General features: G+C 42.6%; 1 protein-coding gene across 1 annotated transcript in view; it reads right to left on the bottom strand.

Moving 5' to 3' along the window:
* LOC126249509 (uncharacterized) overlaps nucleotides 1-21,950 on the bottom strand; it is a 465,406-nt gene that overhangs the window by 312,077 nt on the left and 131,379 nt on the right. The gene's annotated exons all lie outside the window — the stretch shown is intronic.

The following is a 21,950-nucleotide window of genomic DNA, read 5'->3' as shown; positions in this document are numbered from 1 at the left end:
ATCAATTTATATCCGCAACATAAATCATCTGATTGATAGCACGAAGAAAATGGTCAAAAATAAGAACTGTTTGTATGAGGACTCAGATTACGAAAGTAGATACTCTCGGCGATAAGAAAAAAGTCTCTCGTTTACGAAACATCCATCCATCAACATGCAGGTATAAGGTTTAGTCCGTAGATGTGTGTGAAAACACCCAAAAGCTGGCAGAAGATAATAAAGTAAATTTCATATCGATGTCTGCTTACTATTAGTCCTTCCTCAGAAAACTGTTAGTTGAGACATTAATCTCGTCCTTCATTTCGAGACGCGAGTAGTACGAAACAGTAAATGTGTGTGGTCTGCGAGTAACACAAAAGAGACGACTGGAAGGCCCAGATTAACAGAAGAAAATAAACAAAACTCAGTATTGAGCCTTGGACACCTGCGACGCTAATTAGGGCTTAGTTCGAGTAATTCCCTGCACTGTCTAGCTTTTGAAACAACTGTGAGTAATATACCAAACTCAAAGCTTTGTTTAAATCAATTCAGAAGTAAATGACTTGTGAATGAAGAACTTAAGAATGTTGTCGGTAAAGTTAAAGAGTGAATTACGAGCTGACACAACAGATCGAGTAATTAAATTACGAAACTTATTAATTCCATTGGAACAATTAAATACGCTGAATGCTATGTTTCTTAGGCTCGTGTATGCTCTGCCGTAAGTATCTGTTCCTTTTAAAACTATGCCAGCAGCGTCTTTCTGAAAGTCTCTGAAATTTCAATACATGTGTACCACTTAAAAAATGTTTCGGAGACACATGTGATCATGTATGTTTCAACAGAGTTTATTGTATCAAAGCTAAAGTTTACCTAATTACGCGTTCCTTTGAGACAAGGAAACCTGAGTTACGTCAGAGCAGGCGCACTGCAAATCAGGCACAACTATTTCTGTTGTAGACCGAAAACAATTTTCATGTCTGCCTAATGTAAATTATTCGATGAACCGCTGACAATTCCCGAAGATTTCCATCGTCCATGTTCACTGTTCGAATTACCTGCACATCTCAGAGTAAATCACAATATCAGTTAAATAAATTTACTCTGTACCTCTTACGTGATTCATTAACACGGCCAGTCCACCACTCAAACTACTGTAAATCTATAAACAAATTAATTCTGCTATTCTATTACCTCACGCTATTGTGCATGTGCTATGTACCGCATGTAAATTCGGTGCAGCTAAGCAAGAGCTAATCAATGAAATCTTGTTTGTCACAATCAGATTAATATTAATGAAAATGTAAAAGTTATAAGTATCAGTACACTTCAAATAGCATAACTTTTCAAGCAATTGTTCCAGAGAAAAGGCGTTATCGTCAAAAATTCTGTCCTATTCTCTTCATTTGGTGATTAAACCTTTGTCTGCCACCTGTTGTTATCTAGCCCCTGAATATGAATATTCTCCACCATCCACTATACTCTCCCGAGCTCAGATTGTAAACCATTTCTCGCGTCCCAAAAGTTTCCCCTGATGTTATTACTGTTGTGTGTGTGTTACCTGCATTCTGCCAGCAGCTGTATACAGTGCGGCCCTCGCTCTTGTTCCCAGATTACTAGAATCCACCACCTCCGTACGGAAACGGCACACGCAAAAATCCGTCAACTTGCAATACCCCCGATAAACTTGTCTGCAAATATAGTGCAACAATAAGTTTAGTAGCATTGTTCTGCACTCACCTTAAAATGAGTTAATCCACTCATGAGACTTTATTGAATTGTGAAATTATGTGTGATCTTTATCGAGAAACTGTCAACAACACGCCTTCTAGCCTACATTTAGCATGATGAAATGGATCCAAGTGTCCCTATAAATATACCAATAATGCTGTATATGAAATTACGCTTCAAATACGACAGAAAAGCAATAAAACTGATTAAATAAAATAATGAACTGATACAAGAAACTATCTCTCTCAGAGAATCGATAATAAATTCGCTTTCCTTGCTTGGATGCATGGTTTGGAATATCCATTTTAAATGTTCTTGGCATCTGATTAAAGATAGTTTTGAAACTTTCTGGCAGATTAAAACTGTGTGCCCGACCGAGACTCGAACTCGGGACCTGTCTTTCGCGGACAAGTGCTCTACCATCTGAGCTACCGAAGCACGACTCACGGCCGGTACTCACAGCTTTACTTCTGCCAGTATCCGTCTCCTACCTTCCAAACTTTACAGAAGCTCTCGCAGGAGCTGTGCTATACGTTGCCTCCCCTCTCGCACGCCAAGCCTCACTAACACTACCATGCAATCAAAGCAAGGAAATCTCTCATCAGTAACTGAAACTCCACGCCTCGCGGCTTCCCACTGGACAATATTATAAAAACCCTCGCCTGGTTTGCCATGCTGATCACGTGAAGCACACAGAACTGATGACTCAAAACTATTCGTAGCGACATATTCGCCCATGACCACAGCTCCATGTGTCTTTAAAAACAACAACTTAAGGAAAGAATCTATTTAGCTTGTGTCTGGTTTTGAACAGACACAAACTAAATACATTTGGAGTCATACATAACCTATCAAAACATGGTATTCCGTATCTAAACTATTTACCAGTACATAATTTCAGTTTAGTTATGTTCCTGAGCTAGGGAATTACACACATCAAAAAATGTTTTGCATCACCTCGGTTCAGAGAATTCCGGAACCCGTACAGAAAATTGGAGTAGATATCAACATAAACATCATTTCCGCTCTTTTTATTGCTCATGAAAACCACACAGTGCATGTTGTACCACTATACAGCGAGACCTTCAGAGGTAGAGGTCTACATAGCTGTACACACCGGTACATCTAATACCCAGTAGCACGTCCTCCTGCATTGATGCATGCCTGTATTCGACGTTGCATACTATCCAGAAGTTCATCAAGTCACTGTTGGTCCAAATTGTCCCACTCCTCAACGGCGATTCGGCGTAGATGTCTCAGAGTGGTTGGTGGGTCACGTCAGCCATAAACAGCCTTTTTCAACCTGTCTCAGGCATATTCGATAGGGTTCATGTCTGAAGAACATGCTGGCCACTCTAGCCGAGCTACGTCGTTATCCTGAAGGAAGTCATTCACAAGATGTTCACGATGGGGGCGCGAAATGTTGTCCATGAAGACGAATGCCTCGCCAATATGCTGCCGATATTGTTGCACTATCGGTCGGAGGATGGCATTCACATAACGTACAGCCGTTACGGCGCCTTCCATGACCACCAGAGGCGTACGCTGGCCCCACATAATGCCGCCACAAAACAGCAGGGAACCTCCACCTTGCTGCGCTCGCTGGACAGTTTGTCTAAGGCGTTCAGCCTGACCGGGTTGCCTCCAAACACGTCTCCGACGATTGTCTGGTTGAAGGAATATGCGACACTCGTCGATGAAGAGAACGTGATGCCAAATCCTGAGCGGTCCATTCGGCATGTTGTTGGGCCCATCCGTACCGCGCTGCATGGTGTCGTGGTTGCAAAGATGGACCTCGCCTTGGACGTCGTGAGTGAAGCTGCGCATCATGCAACCTATTGCGCACAGTTTGAATCGTAACACGACGTCCTGTGGCAGCACGAAAAGCATTATTCAACATGGTGGCGTTGCTGTCGGAGTTCCTCCGAGCCATAATCTGTAGGCAGCGGTCATCCACTGCAGTAGTAGCCCTCGGGCAGCCTGAGCGAGGCATATCATCGACAGTTCCTGTCTCTCTGTATCTCCTCCATGTCCGAATAACATCGCTTTGGTTCACTCCGAGACGCCTGGACACTTCCCTCGTTGAGAGCCCTTACTGGCACAAAGTAACAATGCGGACGCGATCGAACCACGGTATTGACCGTCTAGACCTGGTTGAACTACAGGCAACATGAGCCATGTATCTCCTTCCTGGTAATGACTGGAACTGGACAGCTGTCGACCCCCTCCGTCTATTAGGAGCTGCTCATGCACGGTTGTTTACGTCTTCGGGCGGGTTTAGTGACATCTCTGAACAGTCAAAGAGACTGTGTCTGTGATATAATATACACAGTCTACGTCTATCTTCAGGAGTTCTGGGAACAGAGGTGATGCAAAACTTTTTTGATGTGTGTAGTTCATCAGTGTTCCCAGGTCGCTCGTTTTACCAGACAGTTATCTTGTTAATCCTACTAGAATTAACCTTTCCCACTTCATAACAATAATTACTGGGTTGCAATAACTTTTCCTTCTTCCCGCCATTATGCCGCTGTCTTCCATTTGTGTCAACGTCCCCCTGACAGCGTCCCTAACTTCTAAAGCTGTCGAATATAGCTTCACTTTTATAGGATCATGTGGAATAATTTTTAATTTGGCATAAAAGTTATCTGCGTTTCCCGAGAAACCAACGTTTCGGCTAATGTTGCAGTGGCCTTCTTCTGCAGACTCAGAAGAAGATGGTTCAAATGGCTCTGAGCACTATGGGACTTAACATCTGAGGTTATCAGTCCCCTAAAACTTAGAACTACTTAAACCTAACTAACCTAAGGACATCACACACACCCATGCCCGAGGCAGGATTCGAACTTGCGACCGTAGCAGTCACGCGGTTCCGGACTGAAGCGCGTAGAACCGCACGGCCACCGCGGCCGGCTCAGAAGAAGACCATTGTGACCATAGCCGAAACATTGGTTTTTCCGGTATAATTTTTTTTTCCATTATGACTCTGTATCATGCTCAGTAAACTTTTACGTCAACTGATTTTGACTTCGGAATCCAACGCAATTATAAATTTTTAATTTGTAATAAAAATCTCTCAAAATGCCTGGCTTATCGGAAAAGATCCCTTTGTACTTGCATAGTAAATTTAGCAATTCGTGTTTTCCCTCAACATATGGATGTTAAATTTCGTCGACTATTTCTCCAAACTGATCGATGATACATTATTCACTCTGTGTGTATATGCCTCGGATAATGTGTGCCATTAAATGCTTCCCCTGTAGGACCTCTTTGAACCGCACGTGTCTCCTGTTTGCCCCCTGCTTACAGCTGATGCATCACGGGTACTCACACAGAAAGTCCATGCTCAGGACAATATTTACGGACAAATTCTGCACTTGTAAACAATTCCTTGCTATTTTAGTGTCATACGCCTCAAATTCTAAAATAAACTCTTTATTCACTGGCTTATTGTAAGCTGTTGTGACTGTCTTTATTCTAACACCTCCGATAGGTACCTCAACTAAACCAGTATTTCTGACTGCATCTAAAAATTCCACTACTACTGCCGATAACTGACTCCCACTGTCCAGCAAAGCACTGCTTTCTGTGTCTCCTACTTTTATATTAATTATTGGCTGCACCCTTTCCGCTGATGCCCTCTTACATTCAGCTTCTTCTCATAAATGTCCAACGATTTCTCTACATACATTTCTTTTCTATAATAAACGCTCCCTCACTGGGTAGCTCTGCATACTTAGCTCCACTAAAAATCTAACTGAATGCTTTCTTATGCCAACATGACTTCCTAGTCCATACCACCCTCAACACTTTTTCACTTTCCATTCCTCAGGCATCAACACTTTATTTACTTTAACATAGGAAACCCAAACAGCTACACCATAATCATCTTCATATTTCTCCATTCAATCACTACTAATATTACCGTCGAGGACAACAGAAGCTTCATCCAGAAAGATATGCATTCCGCATTTTCCGTCAAATAACACGGTTCGGAAACATCTCTAACGACGCGTCACTTAGATCACTGGCACCACCCTCCCTGTATTGTTCGAATACTTCATCTCTCAATGACATTAACATTCGTATCACTATTTTACGAAGGTTCAACAAACTCGTAGTCGACATCCTCATCACGGGTGGGACCAACATAAACGTCCGACGAATTAATCTCACAATTATCATTTCTCAACACCTCATTTACACCGCAACACATTCATACTTCATTACCATCGTTCACTGATTCATTAATATGTGTCGCCCAGTGGTTAGTGCACTCCACTCGTATTCGGGAGGACGACGGTTCAGTCCCACGTCCGGCCATCTTGATTAAGGTTTTCGATGATTTCTCTAAATCGCTTCAGGCAAATGTCGGGATAGTTCTTTTGAAAGGGCACGGCCTACTTCCTTTCCCGTCCTTTCCTAATCCGATGAGACCGATGACCTCGCTGTTTGGTCTCCTTCTCCAAATCAAGCCAACCCCATTAATATGTATCACGTCCTTTACTTGCAACGAAGGAATTCCACTGATCAAGAACTACTCATGCTTCCCATCTCGCGTCTATACTTTGGTAGTTTAGAAGTTCATTATCAGATGGATCTGCTTATTCTACCTCCAAAATGTATCTAATGAAGTTCTCTCGGACGTAGTGAAATCAAAAAATACGCTCGCACTTTGTTTCGGCAATGTTTGCACATGACCTAAATTATATTTTGCAAATTTAATTTTGGTATTGTCACCCATTTCTACAGTAAAATGACATTTATAACTAGATATGAAATCGACTATACATTACGAGGGTCGGTCAAAAAGTAATGCCTCCCATTTTTTTTCTACTTAAAGAAATTAAGTTAAGTGAAAAATTTGAATTTGGCGCCATTCCTCAAACCTTCTTCTGCAATCCACTGCAGTAGTAACTTTCTGTGTCAACAGGTGGCAGCATAGCAGAAGTTTGTAAGATGGCCGACATCGATGTTCGTTTGAGACAGCGTTGTGTGATTGAATTCTTGAATGCAGAAGGTGAAACGCCCATACGCATTCATGAAAGACTGAAGAAGGTGTATGGTGTTGTGACAGTGGATGTCAGCACTGTTAGACGATGGGTTCGTCGTTGTAAGGAAGCTGAAGGGCAAACACTGTTGACTGACGAAAAGCGGAGCGGCAGGCCGGTGAGTGCAGTGACTCCACACAACATTCAGCAAGTTGATGACATCATTCGTGGTGACCGTCGGGTGACTGCAGATGAAGTGTGTCGCATTATTTCTCTTAGTAAAGGCAGTGTGATCACGATTATTAAACAATTGGGGTACTCAAGAGTTTGTGCACGGTGGGTTCCAAGAATGTTAACCGATCAGAATAAAGAGGCAAGGAAAACAATAGCCTCCCAACACTTGCAGCGCTTCCGTTTGGAGGGAGATGAGTTTCTGAAAAAAATTGTGACCGGGGACGAAACATGGGTGCATTTTTTTGAACCCGAATCAAAGAGGCAGTCAATGGAGTGGCGTCACACAAGCTCGCCGAGGAAGAAAAAATTCAAAACTGTGCGATCGGCAGGGAAAGTTATGGCAACAGTTTTCTGGGATACAGAGGGTGTGATTCTGGTTGATTTTTTGGAGCAGGGATGCACAATAAATTCTGTTCAATACGTCACAACCCTCAAAAAACTTAAAGCACGTCTTCAGCGAGTTCGCCCAACAAAATCAATGGCAGATGTTCTTCTTTTGCATGACAATGCAAGACCACACACCAGTCGTCACACCTCTGACGAGATTGTCAAAATTGGATGGGAAGTTTTGCCTCATCCCCCATACAGCCCTGACCTGGCACCATCAGACTTCCATCTGTTCGGGCCACTAAAAGAAGCTCATCGTGGGATTCATTTTGAAGATGAGGAGGCCGTCAAAACATCCGTGCGTCAATGGCTTAGGAAGCAGAGCTGTGATTTTTACCGTGCTGGGATACATGCCCTTGTTCAAAGATGGACCAAAACTGTAGAGATGGGCGGAGATTACATTGAAAAATGACAAAATGATCCTCAATGTTGTGGTTTTCAACCTATGTAATTGCATTTAAATTTCCTGACAAACGTAGAAAAAAAAATAGGAGGCATTACTTTTTGACTGACCCTCGTATTTTGCTTCAACAGAAAAGTACCACACATTACGAAGCTGAGAAATCTGCTTTGTCATGTACATTCCTGCCCGACGCGTTTCCCCATTGCTGTTTATGCTACGCAGCTCCGAAATTTGATCAGTGCGAAATACACTCCTGGAAATGGAAAAAAGAACACATTGACACCGGTGTGTCAGACCCACCATACTTGCTCCGGACACTGCGAGAGGGCTGTACAAGCAATGATCACACGCACGGCACAGCGGACACACCAGGACCCGCGGTGTTGGCCGTCGATAGGCGCTAGCTGCGCAGCATTTGTGCACCGCCGCCGTCAGTGTCAGCCAGTTTACCGTGGCATACGGAGCTCCATCGCAGTCTTTAACACTGGTAGCATGCCGCGACAGCGTGGACGTGAACCGTATGTGCAGTTGACGGACTTTGAGCGAGGACGTATAGTGGGCATGCGGGAGGCCGGGTGGACGTACCGCCGAATTGCTCAACACGTGGGGCGTGAGGTCTCCACAGTACATCGATGTTGTCGCCAGTGGTCGGCGGAAGGTGCACGTGCCCGTCGACCTGGGACCGGACCGCAGCGACGCACGGATGCACGCCAAGACCGTAGGATCCTACGCAGTGCCGTAGGGGACCGCACCGCCACTTCCCAGCAAATTAGGGACACTGTTGCTCCTGGGGTATCGGCGAGGACTATTCGCAACCGTCTCCATGAAGCTGGGCTACGGTCCCGCACACCGTTAGGCCGTCTTCCGCTCACGCCCCAACATCGTGCAGCCCGCCTCCAGTGGTGTCGCGACAGGCGTGAATGGAGGGACGAATGGAGACGTGTCGTCTTCAGCGATGAGAGTCGCTTCTGCGTTGGTGCCAATGATGGTCGTATGCGTGTTTGGCGCCGTGCAGGTGAGCGCCACAATCAGGACTGCATACGACCGAGGCACACAGGGCCAACACCCGGCATCATGGTGTGGGGAGCGATCTCCTACACTGGCCGTACACCACTGGTGATCGTCGAGGGGACACTGAATAGTGCACGGTACATCCAAACCGTCATCGAACCCATCGTTCTACCATTCCTAGACCGGCAAGGGAACTTGCTGTTCCAACAGGACAATGCACGTCCGCATGTATCCCGTGCCACCCAACGTGCTCTAGAAGGTGTAAGTCAACTACCCTGGCCAGCAAGATCTCCGGATCTGTCCCCCATTGAGCATGTTTGGGACTGGATGAAGCGTCGTCTCACGCGGTCTGCACGTCCAGCACGAACGCTGGTCCAACTGAGGCGCCAGGTGGAAATGGCATGGCAAGCCGTTCCACAGGACTACATCCAGCATCTCTACGATCGTCTCCATGGGAGAATAGCAGCCTGCATTGCTGCGAAAGGTGGATATACACTGTACTAATGCCGACATTGTGCATGCTCTGTTGCCTGTGTCTATGTGCCTGTGGTTCTGTCAGTGTGATCATGTGATGTATCTGACCCCAGGAATGTGTCAATAAAGTTTCCCCTTCCTGGGACAATGAATTCACGGTGTTCTTATTTCAATTTCCAGGAGTGTAGCTCTCTTTCCCACTCTATTTTCTTTTCTAGTTCATTGGATCGCTGACGCTCAGTTCTCCCTCCACTGCTTCAATTTTTGCCGTTAAGCTAGACTCCACCCCTAAAATTCTCTCATTGATCCTCTGAAGCCATTTTGTATGACTTTCTAATTCATTCGTTAATTCTAATCTCATTTTCGCAGTTTCATCACTCATCTCCCCCACTTATTCACTCATGCTACTATTCATTTGCCTTAATTTACTATTTGATCCTGCCAAAGAACTCATTGTTATTGCCCATGGATTCACTATTTCCCCATCCCCAGTTAATTTGAAAATTTCCTGACTGCTCATAGATTCTTGGTGCCGTCAGCCGTGGCTAGCGAGATTGAGAAACAACGCGCAAGTACAATAGCACAACCGCTCACTTAACTTTGATGTAGAACGTCGCCCATCGCAGATGCTCGTGTTGCTGCCTCCGCATGCTCCCGTTGCCGCCTTGGCGAAGACCACATTGCTAGAGCCACTGCCGGCGATGGTTACTCCGTGGCCGCTGCACCGGAACCATGTCATTGAAGCGCCGCTATCGCACTGATTACCGTAATCGCACCTAATCTGTCTCATTACTGTATTCACAGGTCTGCTTACCTAGCAATCTATTTCAATAAACGAATCCCGGCCGAGAACCCAAATTACGAACTGACACACCTGATCGAGCAACAAAATTACGCAATTTATTAATTCCGGCTGAACAGTTAAATATGCTAAATACTATGTCTCTTCGGGGTATTTGCACGCTACCGCTTTTTATGGATACATCAGCAGCGTGTTGCTGAAAGTCTCTGAAATTTCACTAGATCTGGACAAGTTCAAAAAATGATTTCGGCAACACTTCGTATCATTAATGTTTCGATAAAAATTTTTATTGTATAAAATTAAGGTGCAACATAATTACGTGTTTCTTTGAATCATGATGTATATCAGAGCGTGAGCATCGCAAATAGGCACGAATCCTTCCGTAGAGTTCCATTGTCCAAGTTCACTGATCGAATCATTGACACGTCTCAGCGTAACTATAAATATCAATAAAATTTAATAGCTCTATAACTTCTATGCAATTCATGAAGGTGGCCGACCCGCCGCTTATGCTACTGTTGAATACCACCGGGCTACCGCGCTGACCGCCCGTGCCCACGACTAACTGAGCGCCTATCTTCCTGTTCTTCTGTCGACTCCTCTCCCTGGCCTCTGACGTCACAAATAGATGTGAGAACGTGTCTCATAAGTACTATGTAAATGATTAAAATTGTTCATAATTTGTTACTATAATATATGGCGTCGAATACGAGCTAAGGAAACAAGAAAATTAAACCTAAGTGGTGGATTCTACGATTAGTGGTACTCGAGATACATACTACTAAATATTGCTCTTAAACTGCATAATTTATAGCACAGAAGAATTGTGCGTAAATGGGAAGGTAGTCATAAGGGTTTGGTATTGTTACGAAAGGAAACTGTCTCATGTTTTTCAACATATATTCAGGTTTGTGTTATTTATTCCTTAACATTTTCTCCTAATTTGCATGCTTAATAATTAATTATCAATTTACCTACGTAAATATGAGTCAGCTGTATATACTGATCTTGAATTACACTGTTGCTGTGATAGCAGAATTACATACCGCCGCGTGTTAATCTGTACCTTTCTTCTAAGTGTCTGTAAACTAGTTAATTCAACTATTTTATTACGTCACACTGTCTCACCTGTGCCGGGTATCGAATGTAAATTCTGTGCAGCTAAATTGATTGTCCTTATGAAGACATCTAATTTGTCATAAAGAGATAAATATCAATGAAGATATAAATTTTATAGGATAACTTCTCAAGTAATTGTTCCAGAGTAAAAGCTTTAACGTAAATAATTATGTCCTTTTACTCTCTCCATGTTACTGTATTTGACATTAGTTGTTATCCAGTCCCTCAGTGTGAATATTCTCCGCCACCCGCCATGATCTCGCGAGCTCCGAACGGAAGTATTTCCCGCTTTCAGTATATTGGTCTCCAAAAGTTTTTCTCTGACGTCATTAGTGAGCACACCGGACGACTGGGTCTTCGCGCCAGTTTCCAGCTCACCAAACTTTGCCATTTCTGTAGAGAAATCCGTCAACTGACAGCATCATTACCAGATCTGTGTTTACGGCATCGAAACATATTTTGTGTCAACGAACCAATCGTATTGGGAAAGTCTGACAATTAAATGCAGGTGGCCTCCTCTGTTATCTTCCACGTATCTGAAAGTATAGAAATAGGACACCAATTGTTAACGTCGTGACTCCCTCCTACGCTTCGGAACGGAAGTTAAATAAGGGTCATTGAGTACTACAACCTGTAAAAACGCAACCCTTATGCGATCACTAAAGATAAGTTTGCGACGTTTAATTCCGTCACTGGTGTAAACTCCCGAAAATACTTATGTCACCGAGGTTAAAAAGCTCCGTGTTGAAATCTCCCTCGCGCCCCTTTTTTTTTTCCTCAAAATTATGAAATGAGCATCCGGTCACTGATGTGTCTATTCAGTGTATTCAGACTTGTGTCTGTGTCATGATTTAACGTGAGTTTGCAACAGCGAGATGTAAGAAAGGGAGAGATAGATGTACGTACCTCCTATTTCTTCTAGACTAGTACCACGTGTTACGAGACGCGTTCCGTTTTGAAAGTTTTGACTCTTGAATTTCTTTGTTGTAACGTAGTTCACACCCGTTTGTTTGTTGTTTTCATTTCTGTAAGACGTCTATGCAGCATCTCGCCTGCTCTCACTGTTCATCACATTTACTTGCGACGGTAATATATTCTTACCACATCACTCATATGCTATAACCAATGTATAGTAAGACAATTGCCAAGACTACAGAAGGAGAACAGACACGTCAATGACCGGACGGAAAGTTCAGAATTTCATGAAAAAAGTGGTATGTGTGATATTTGAACACGGATCGCGGATCTCCCGCTTTGCCGTTCAACAAAGTGACCAAACGGCAACAACACCGTGATTCTCAGAGTTTGTTCGATGTTGCACTTCTTATGTTTGGACTGTTCACTGTTTCTATTTTGTTTCTTTTCCACAGTGCAGTACACCTTCATCCTTTCTGTGCTAAGGTTTTGACGGGCTACCCATTAGGCTATTTGACGGCTAAATCAGAGAGTGGTGCGATGGACAGTATCCTTTGTAAGGTGGACAGACGATTTTAGATAAAAATTTTAAGTTACGATAGCCTTTCTTTTTTTTTTTCGTGTTCCGATTTTGATGAAACAAAGGCTGTATGTTGCCCCAAGCTACACTTAAGTTACCTGCGAAAACCTCATGAAAATTTTATTATTAGTGCAGATACAGTTGGTATTGATTAGATAGCCAGAAATACCACCAACTCGAACAAGTGCGCAGAATTCCTTGCTCCATTGATTTACAGCACTTTCTATACAACTAGCGGGATATTCCGTGCTGTAACCAGAAAAATGTTTGAAGAGCTGACTGAATTGTTGGAGAGGCTCTGAACTGCTGAAGGCTTGGAGTTCCCCTGTGTTTGTGATTCCGCCAGAATCGGCAACCGCGGCGGCGTGACGCGCGCTTGGCGTTGCTTTACTTCGCGAGAATACCAAAACGCGCAGGGCTGACTGAACCGAACTCAATCCAGTATCTTTCTTTACGTGGCCAGAGTAGTGTAATAAGAGAATATTACGTCGTTATACTAACAACAACGTACTTAGCAAAGACATGCTGCGAATGTGTTACATGTGTGTTCTGCGGTCGTCCCTAACACGTGACCATAACTCCCACGTCACTGGACTATGACCCACAAATTTGTCACCTTATTTTGTGCTTTCACTGCGTGTGGAGAATAATTCAGTTTTTCAGTTTACAAAATTCGTCTTGAACATGCAGCCTACACGGTAAGGCAGAAGATATTTCACAACGAATATCGCTGTATAATTGAACATGCACCTTTCTGTGGTTAAGTAAGGGCCCTTCAAATATGTTTCTGTAACTATTACAACCCAGTTATTGTGTTGTTTTTGTAATCAACACCAGAGTTGGTTTGATACAGCACGTAAATACTATCGCTAGCCGATTAGACTCTTCAGCTCAGCAAAATGCTGCGACCTTCAGATCATGTCGAGACGATTCCTTCCTTTTCCCATCGCTTCGGGTACCCTCTTTTTGTCTCATAGCTCCTAAATAACTTTGTTTCTTAACCTAAAACAAACACATCTTTGAGGAGAGTGAGTGAGAAAAAGAGTGACGGAATTTATAAGTTCGTTACTTTCTGATTATGTGCAAGTATTACACATATGAACCACGCTGATGGTTACCCCCGTTCTAATTCCGTTGTTTCAGAGAGTTGCTACAATTCATTTATGAAAGAAAGGAAACAAAGGAGGAGATGAAGTAAGGTTAACTGTCAAATTTATGAGCTCAACCAGCATCACAGGCACACATAATGGGAACTTTAACGTCGAGTCGTTCGTTCAGTCATCGCAGGTGTGGTTTAGTGGTAAAGCGCGTTCGTGGAGCCCTAAAGATCATGGTATCGAATCCTACAAAGAAGACGGAATATTTCAGTCTGCCTTTGTCACAGCCTTCATCTCACAGTAGTGCAAAGATTTGCCAGGAACGACATGTGGTTCCCATTCCCTGTTAATCTGTAGATTCTTTTTCCTCAGTAGCATGCACTGGCGTAGTTTGTGAATACCTAAGTCACGTCCAACAGAAGAAAGCTCATCATGCCGGTCGACAACATGAAATTATTATTACTCATCATAGAATATCGTTCGTGTAAGTGTTTGAACTCAAACGTTACAAGTTTATGTATTACACAGAAGGTGTAATCAGTATTTGCAGCCAATTATGAGTCCTTAGTAGTAGTACTAGTAGTAGTAGTAGTTGCTGTTTATATGTTTGTGTATGAGTTTTACACTGATATTGGAAATTTCGTGATATAAAAAAAAATGGTTCAAATGGCTCTGAGCACTATGGGACTTAACATCTGTGGTCATCAGTCCCCTATAACTTAGAACTACTTAAACCTAACTAACCTAAGGACATCACACACATCCATGCCCGAGGCAGGATTCGAACCTGCGACCGTAGCAGCCGCGCGGTTCCGGACTGCGCGCCTAGAACCGCTAGACCACCGCGGTCGGCGTGATATAAAAATTAGAGAACAAAAAGCTAAATTCTTATATGCAGACATGTACTTGCTCACAGGCTTAAGAAGGTGGCAGGTAGTCGGCCGTGATTCTACAATGAGAACCATCTTGCCATTTGCCTCAAGTGATTCTAGTACAGTCAGGAAATCTTAATCAGGATGGCCCAATAGGGATTAAATTCACCATCCTTCAGAATCCAAGACAGTGTGTTATTTTAAATAGAGCACCCTAGTTTCGTTTATTACTTGTGTACAATACTGTTTTGTTTATACATTCATGTCTGAAAATATTGTTTACGCCTTCTGTGTAATACTGCTACAAACACAAACTTTTAATGTTTGAGGTCAAACAGTTACACGATCGATGTTCTATGATGAATGTATTTTGTTTATACATTCTTGCAAAGAAGTTATTCCGTTATGTGGAAAGCTAGTGCTACACTGTCAATTCATTTCTAAGCACTAGTACTTGCACGCAATACACACACTATATATACATTGTCAGCTGTCATCAGAACCTTGACTATGATATTTGATTCCATTTTGTGAACCGCAACTTCTGATTAGTTTGCCTGCAAAAATGAGTCAGTACCCCACAATTCTGAGTGAGATGCTGAGGTCAGAAAGAAGATGCGGAAACTTACTGGTAGATTAAAATCGTAACTCGAACCCAAGGCCTTTCTTTGTCTTGTGTGGGCAAATGCTCCACCGACTGAGCTACCCGAGCACAACGGACGACCTCTCTGCACAGCTATAATTCCGGCAGTACCTCATCTCCACCTTTCAAGCTTCACAGAAGTTCTTCTGCGAAACTTGCGGGGCTAACACTCTTGGAAAAATGGGAGCTGTGGAGGCACGAATTAGCCACAGCCTTGTTGTTCGTTTACTGAGTGAATTTTTCTGTGAAGTTTGGAAGATACGGAGGTGCGGTACTGGTGGAAGTAAAGCTGTGGGGCGGGGACCTGAGTCGTGCTTCTGTATCTCAGTCGGCAGAGCACTTAGAGTTCCAGTCTGCCAAACTGTTTTAATCTGCCAGTAAGTTTCATATCAGAGCACTCTCCGCTGCAGAGTGAGAAATTCATTCAGGAGATAAAATGTTAGCATAATCCATTGCAGAGCTTTGATGTAAGATTTTTCAGAGAAGAAAAAGTAACATTATATTGCGAAAGTGTGTTGCAAGATGACACAGGGGTTTTATTACTATGTAGCTGTTTTCCATTCTTTTACCAAACCCCGTCCGGTGTTATCTGATTAATCCTTTACTATACAGCAAGTACCGGTTAACTCGTAATTTTAACCGCTTTTGAAAGGGAGATTTTTAGTAATCTCGTTAATCGTAATAGGCAATTTACTGTATAGTTTTATTCCTTAGCCGAAAACGGTGTTTTCAGATTATGTTTATTGTTTCATGGTAAATGCACGTATGGTCAAGACCACTTTGCATGGCCATGGAACGAACTGTTCATACAGCAAGTATCGAGGTTTTCCTCATGTGCATATCTGATTTGTAAATGTACGAGCACTTTCGTGGTGTAGTTAAAATCTCCGTTGTCTCGAAGAGATTTTGTCAGTGAGCCCTACTACTAGTTTGCTTATTATTCTTATGCCACTTTTCTGTAGTTTGAATATTTTTTAATACTTTGTGCATTTGTTCCCCACACGAAAATTCCACACCTAAGTACTGAGTGTGCTTTTGAGTAGTATGTAACTAAAGGCACTGGCTGTCACACACTGATCAAAGAATCTTAGCGCCTAACATGCGAACGATGCTCTGTTTGCAAGCGTCTTTGTGTTATACGTCCGCAGCTCCACGTCGATGCCTTTATTCGGTTCTTCGTCCCTTATACTGCTCTCACCTTGTCGTCAGTTTGTTTTTCTCCGTCGTAACACACTTAAAGAAAACCATGAATGAATGCAAATCTGGGAGACGCATAGAATACTGTTGCGTACTCGCAGGCCCAAACCAGCAGTGAATGCTTGTGTAAACATAAACGTCAGCGCTAGACCAAGCTCAGCAATGAAGAGGCGTCAGATGAACGTGAAAGGAATAGGCCGTATGCCTTGTCGCACCACAAGGAGCAATAACAGCGTGTGTGAGACACAGAAAGAAGTTCAGGTCTGAAGCTCTCTCGCAGGTTACTGCTTCTACGATTTGCCTCGAGAACTCGCTTCTTTTGAACCTTCCCGGAAGGGTGGAAGCACACGAAGCTAGTGTCTGTACTGGAGGATAGTAATGATCTTGGCTCGGCGAAGCTTTACCTGCCTATCACCCGCGCTATAGAATACATTAGGATCTCACAAGTACCAGGGACACATACGATAGTCGGTATTCTTGGAACGAATGTCACTTATTTATTGGTACCGGAGACGTCTACAGTTGACAGGTAGTTTTAACATTCGAAAATTCGGGTGACTCCATAATAGTCCTGCTGTATTTTTGTGACTGTAGACAGGTACAAGTGGTACAAAGTGTGTCGCACGTTATTTCCTGTTGTTATGAATAGTACCAAGTGGTGAGATGTAGTAATAATGTTCGTAAAAGCTGTGAATAAAACAGCAGGGGATCTGGTGAGTCGAGTGATACCGAGTCTCACAAAACCAGCGGTCTTCACGAAGGACGTAGAATATTCCAAGAAGAAATGTACAAATAATGCCAAGCGTTGTGCTGTGACTTGAGTTTCACACAGGCTGGTCAAGTACCAGCAGAGGGTCCAGTTTGTTTAGGCCTTGGAACTCGTCAAAGATTATGTAGACATCATTTAATGATTTCATGTCTTTTATATTTCTGACATGATTTCATGTTTTTTTATATTTTGTCCCTTTTATTTTAATTAGGATGAAAAATATCATAAGGTCTGTTTATGTACTTCAAGCGTCATACTATGGAAATAGGATGGTGAATTATTCGACTTGTCGGGAACAATGGAATACGCCGTTTAATTTGCTAGCCTCAATGTTAAAACAATTGTGTATTACAATCTACCACTTCTGCTTATTCTTCCTTTTCTTCTTCTTCTTCACTATACAAAAAGACTGTACCAGTTTTGTCCAAAGAATTTTTTCCGTTTTTCCGAGATCCTACCACGTATCTTCCCCATTTTGAGCTATACCCTTGCATTATCTTTAGTTTGGGGTGTCCTCCGTCGTCCGTTCTATTGGTACGTTATTTCTATTTATTTCTATTTTCTTCTATTTTCGTAGCCGTTTTATAATATATAATATTTCCTTCTGTTCGTATGATGTTCACGATTAATTATCCTCTCCACCACAGAGTATGCTTAGCTTTTTCATCTCATTTCTGGTATTTGGTCTCTCTGTAAGGGTAATCAAGTCTCATTCCCATATGTGAAAATGGTGCAAATGGCTCTGAGCACTATGCGACTTAACTTCTGAGGTCATCAGTCGCCTAGAACTTAGAACTAATTAAACCTAACTAACCTAAGGACATCACACATCCATGCCCGAGGCAGGATTCGAACCTGCGACCGTAGCGGTCGCTCGGTTCCAAACTGAAGCGCCTAGAACCGCACGGCCACTCCGGCCGGCATTCCCATATGTCAGAATCGGTAAATTTTTATTGTTTTGTGTTTCCTCGTCTTTTTATTCAGCGTTTTGCTGATAGTCCCCATATATCTGTACGAAAAGTTGCACCATTATTTCTGTATTTCTGCCGATGTCACTACATAAATCAATCCCTAAGTAATAAAAGTGCGACATCTTTTCATAAGGAGTGTAAAGGGCATCTATGTATGATCGCTAGGAAATTCCCCTTGGAAAGCTATCATTTTCTATTCTGGAGCGTCGCACTCGCTTACAATATGCTCTAATTTGTACACGCGCTCTTGGAGAATATACAACAGTAATTACTTCAAAAATGGTTCAAATGGCTCTGAGCACTATGGGACTTAACATCTCGGCGGGGTCAGGGATTTTCTCTGCCTCGTGATGACTGGGTGTTGTGTGATGTCCTTAGGTTAGTTCGGTTTAAGTAGTTTTAAGTTCTAGGGGACTGATAACCATAGCTGTTTAGTCCCATAGTGCTCAGAGCCATTTGAACCATTTGAACTGAACATCTGAGGTCATCAGTCCCCTAGAACTGAGAGCTACTTAAACCTATCTAACCTAAGGACATCATACACATCCATGCCCGATGCATGATTCGAACCTGCGACCGTAGCGGTCGTGCGGTTCCAGACTGAAGCGCCTAGAACCGCTCGGCCACTTCGGCCGGCACAGTAATTACTGTTTCAATTTACCACTGTATCCTCACTTATTTTTACTCCAGGATTTACCGCTTTCTGCCATTCATTCATTATCCAAAAATAATGGGTGACGTACTGCATCTTTGTCATAGTGTATGTTTCGATTCAAATTTGATGTCCGTAGGACTTCCGTGTTTACGATGCATCTACTGCGTAAGATGGTGGGGACATCTTGCAGTATTCATCGTCCCACAGTTTAGTTCTACTGCTTATTTCAAAAAACCTTTTCAAAATCTATATTGTAATATACGTTTCTAAATGACATTCTGCACATCTCCTTGATATGTGTACTCGACATGTATTCGACTAGTGGACAGAAAGCGAGGCCTGCTAGTGAACCGTCGCCGTCGATTGTGTAAGAGGAAGAGATGGCCGGCAGACACTTTCTCCTCTGCAGGAAGTCACGAGCCGCATCGCTCCATCTCCCTACCCAAACAGAGCAAATCAACGGCCGACTACATTCCACGCAATTCTGTTCGTTATCTGTGAGCATGTGTGAAGGGGATTCACGAAGCAAAACACTGTGGCTAGGGCTTTTATGGGAAATATTTGTATCACATCCACTGATACTCTGGTTTCATTGTTATTTGTCGGAACGCCTTCACTACGAGAGCTACTCATAAAACTTAACTATCTCCTCAATATTTGAAGATATGTAATTAATTTTAGTGTGTTTGCAGGTACATGTCGGACGCAGTACCTTAGCAACCTGATAGAGGAGCCAAAAGAAAATGGCATTTTCAGTTTATCAGTGGGCTGGGCCGTTTTCTTTTGTCGTATCTAGCGGCGTGCTATGGGATTCCAATGTATACCTCTACGGAACCTGCAAATAAATAAATAAATATTTTAAATTTAATTTTTCCAGATGATACTTAAACGTTTATTAATAGTCGTCGTACGGTTCCCACGGGTGACCTATCTTTGGATCCCTGAACAAGAAAGCTATTTCCAGTCCACACGGGCGCTCATGGAGTAACTGTAAAGCCGTCCTCACACTAGACGTGAAAGCCAACGTGGACGTGAATCTGTACAAGTTTTCTGTCGTCACAACATTGTACTTCATGTTATGGAGAAATTATAAGAGTGAAAGGCAGACTGAGACGCATCACCTTTTTGCAACATGGAGAGCAACGTGGCCAGTGAGATGCAAGATCGGTTGCTAAGTCACAAGCACAACTTGGGGGGCGCCATATTGGATTGCGTCGTTTCTAGTTCCAGTCCACGTTTAATGACATTTGTAACTTATGATGTTTGAAAACACCGCACACTGGGGATCTCTCGATAACGCGTTGTTTTCCGTACGTTTTGTTTTAATAAAGTGACGGTAAACGAGACATCGGCGGCTACAGATTTTTCCTATTTGACGCATTTCGTGTTATGACTTGTTTACTGTGAAAGTATACCACTTCACGGCACCGGTGCACTGAAATTTATCAAAACCGCTACGTTTTTGGTGCGATCTGATATAATTAAGTGTCATGTAATGACATACCGGCGTTCAAAGCCTTGAGCTGTAGACTGCGATAACGTCAGTGAACGGTGGTGTACGGCGTAGACAGGTGGACTGTGAACTAAAAAGTTGTGAATTTGCGTCTTAGTTTCTGTAAATAGCTTGATGCTATCTAATATATTGTGGGGCTTTCTCATCAATTTAGCAGAAATATGTTCTGGAATATTTGATGTTATGTACGAGTTCTCTCCGTTCAAGAGTGAGTTTGCGCGATTTTAAGAACCTGCCATGAAACAGACAAACAAATTTCAAGATTGCTTTCGTTGTCACTAGTCGCTCCTATAGCAAGTCAGTACAGTGCGTATTAAACACAGAGCAATATGTTTAACATACGAACAAAGTAGCAAATTTGCGTCTTAATAGATACAGTGAAGTAGGAGCGGTGTTTGTGTAGTGTTAAATGTAACAATTACCAAAATAACCATTGATGAACCGAGACGCTTTCCCCCGGCCGCAAATCACGCTGAAGGGCACGTTCATTGTGATGTACTGTTTCGATTCTGGGCGTCCAATAACCACATTGGAAATCACGTCTGGTGTGCATTACTCTGAGAAACAGGATCCGCGTAAAGACTGCATAAAGGAGTGACACAGATTTTTTTTTCCTGTAGAAACATCCATACATCCTTATTTTACAACTGGAACAAATATTCGCACAATCTTGGTGACTGTAAGAAAGATGCCCTGCAGCCAATACAAGTTGTTCAAGTTAAATCGTCTTGAGACAAATGTAACAGTGTTAAACTTTGGCCAGAATTTTCTTTTAACATTAGCTATGTTGTCTTTTTTGGGTTACAATTTCGCTTAATTACCGTAAGATTTTAATTGGTTGAAATGCAGCTATATATGCCAACAATGGGTAATGAGGACTCTCAACTCAAAGAAATTATTAATAATGGGAGTTTTTTGCCTTATTGTAGAATAAAATACAATAACTGTGACTGCTACCAAATTTAAACAAAAGTTAATATTCACTTTCCCCCATAAAAAAGTAAGTTCAGTTGAACTCTCGGTTACACGCTAAACACGAAACAGTCGAAACAAGTGTTCACGTTGTAATCTGGCAAAAGCTCTTAATGTAATAGCTTATTTAATTACTCTACGTCTTCTCACTGTAATCGAAAAGTTCAACATGCTCGCGAGTGGAAGCCAGAGGCCATACCAAGCCGTTTCAACGCTAACCCCTCAACTCTGAATATGTGGTGCGTGTGGTCTCCCCCTTGATTCCAGCTGCAGTATGAGAATTATGACATTAATTGTTGTATCACGTCAATCAGACCATCTTAAGTGTAATCTCTCTCTCGACTTTATACAAGCGAGGTAAATACAAAGAATAACAAGCTAGTATTATTTGCAGAACATTCCATCAAATTCATCTTAAGTAAGCGCTGTAAAAAGTAAGATTCAAAACACTTTTCCAAAGCATTTCTCTAAACAGACACGTTGTTGAGGATGTTATGTTTGTGCCGACCTTTCGTTACGTTCAACCAAAGATTACCATAAAATTATTACTTGACCTATTTAAGTTTCAGTTTCTTGACATTTGTGGAGTTTCAGTTTCTTGACATTTGTGGAGTTTGTGGACATAACCATTCTACACC

Source organism: Schistocerca nitens, chromosome 3 (genome assembly GCF_023898315.1).
Source record: "Schistocerca nitens isolate TAMUIC-IGC-003100 chromosome 3, iqSchNite1.1, whole genome shotgun sequence".
Classification (NCBI taxonomy): Eukaryota; Metazoa; Arthropoda; class Insecta; order Orthoptera; family Acrididae; genus Schistocerca; species Schistocerca nitens.
The sequence above is the reverse complement of the archived record's forward strand: the minus strand, read 5'-3'. Positions and strand labels throughout refer to the sequence as shown.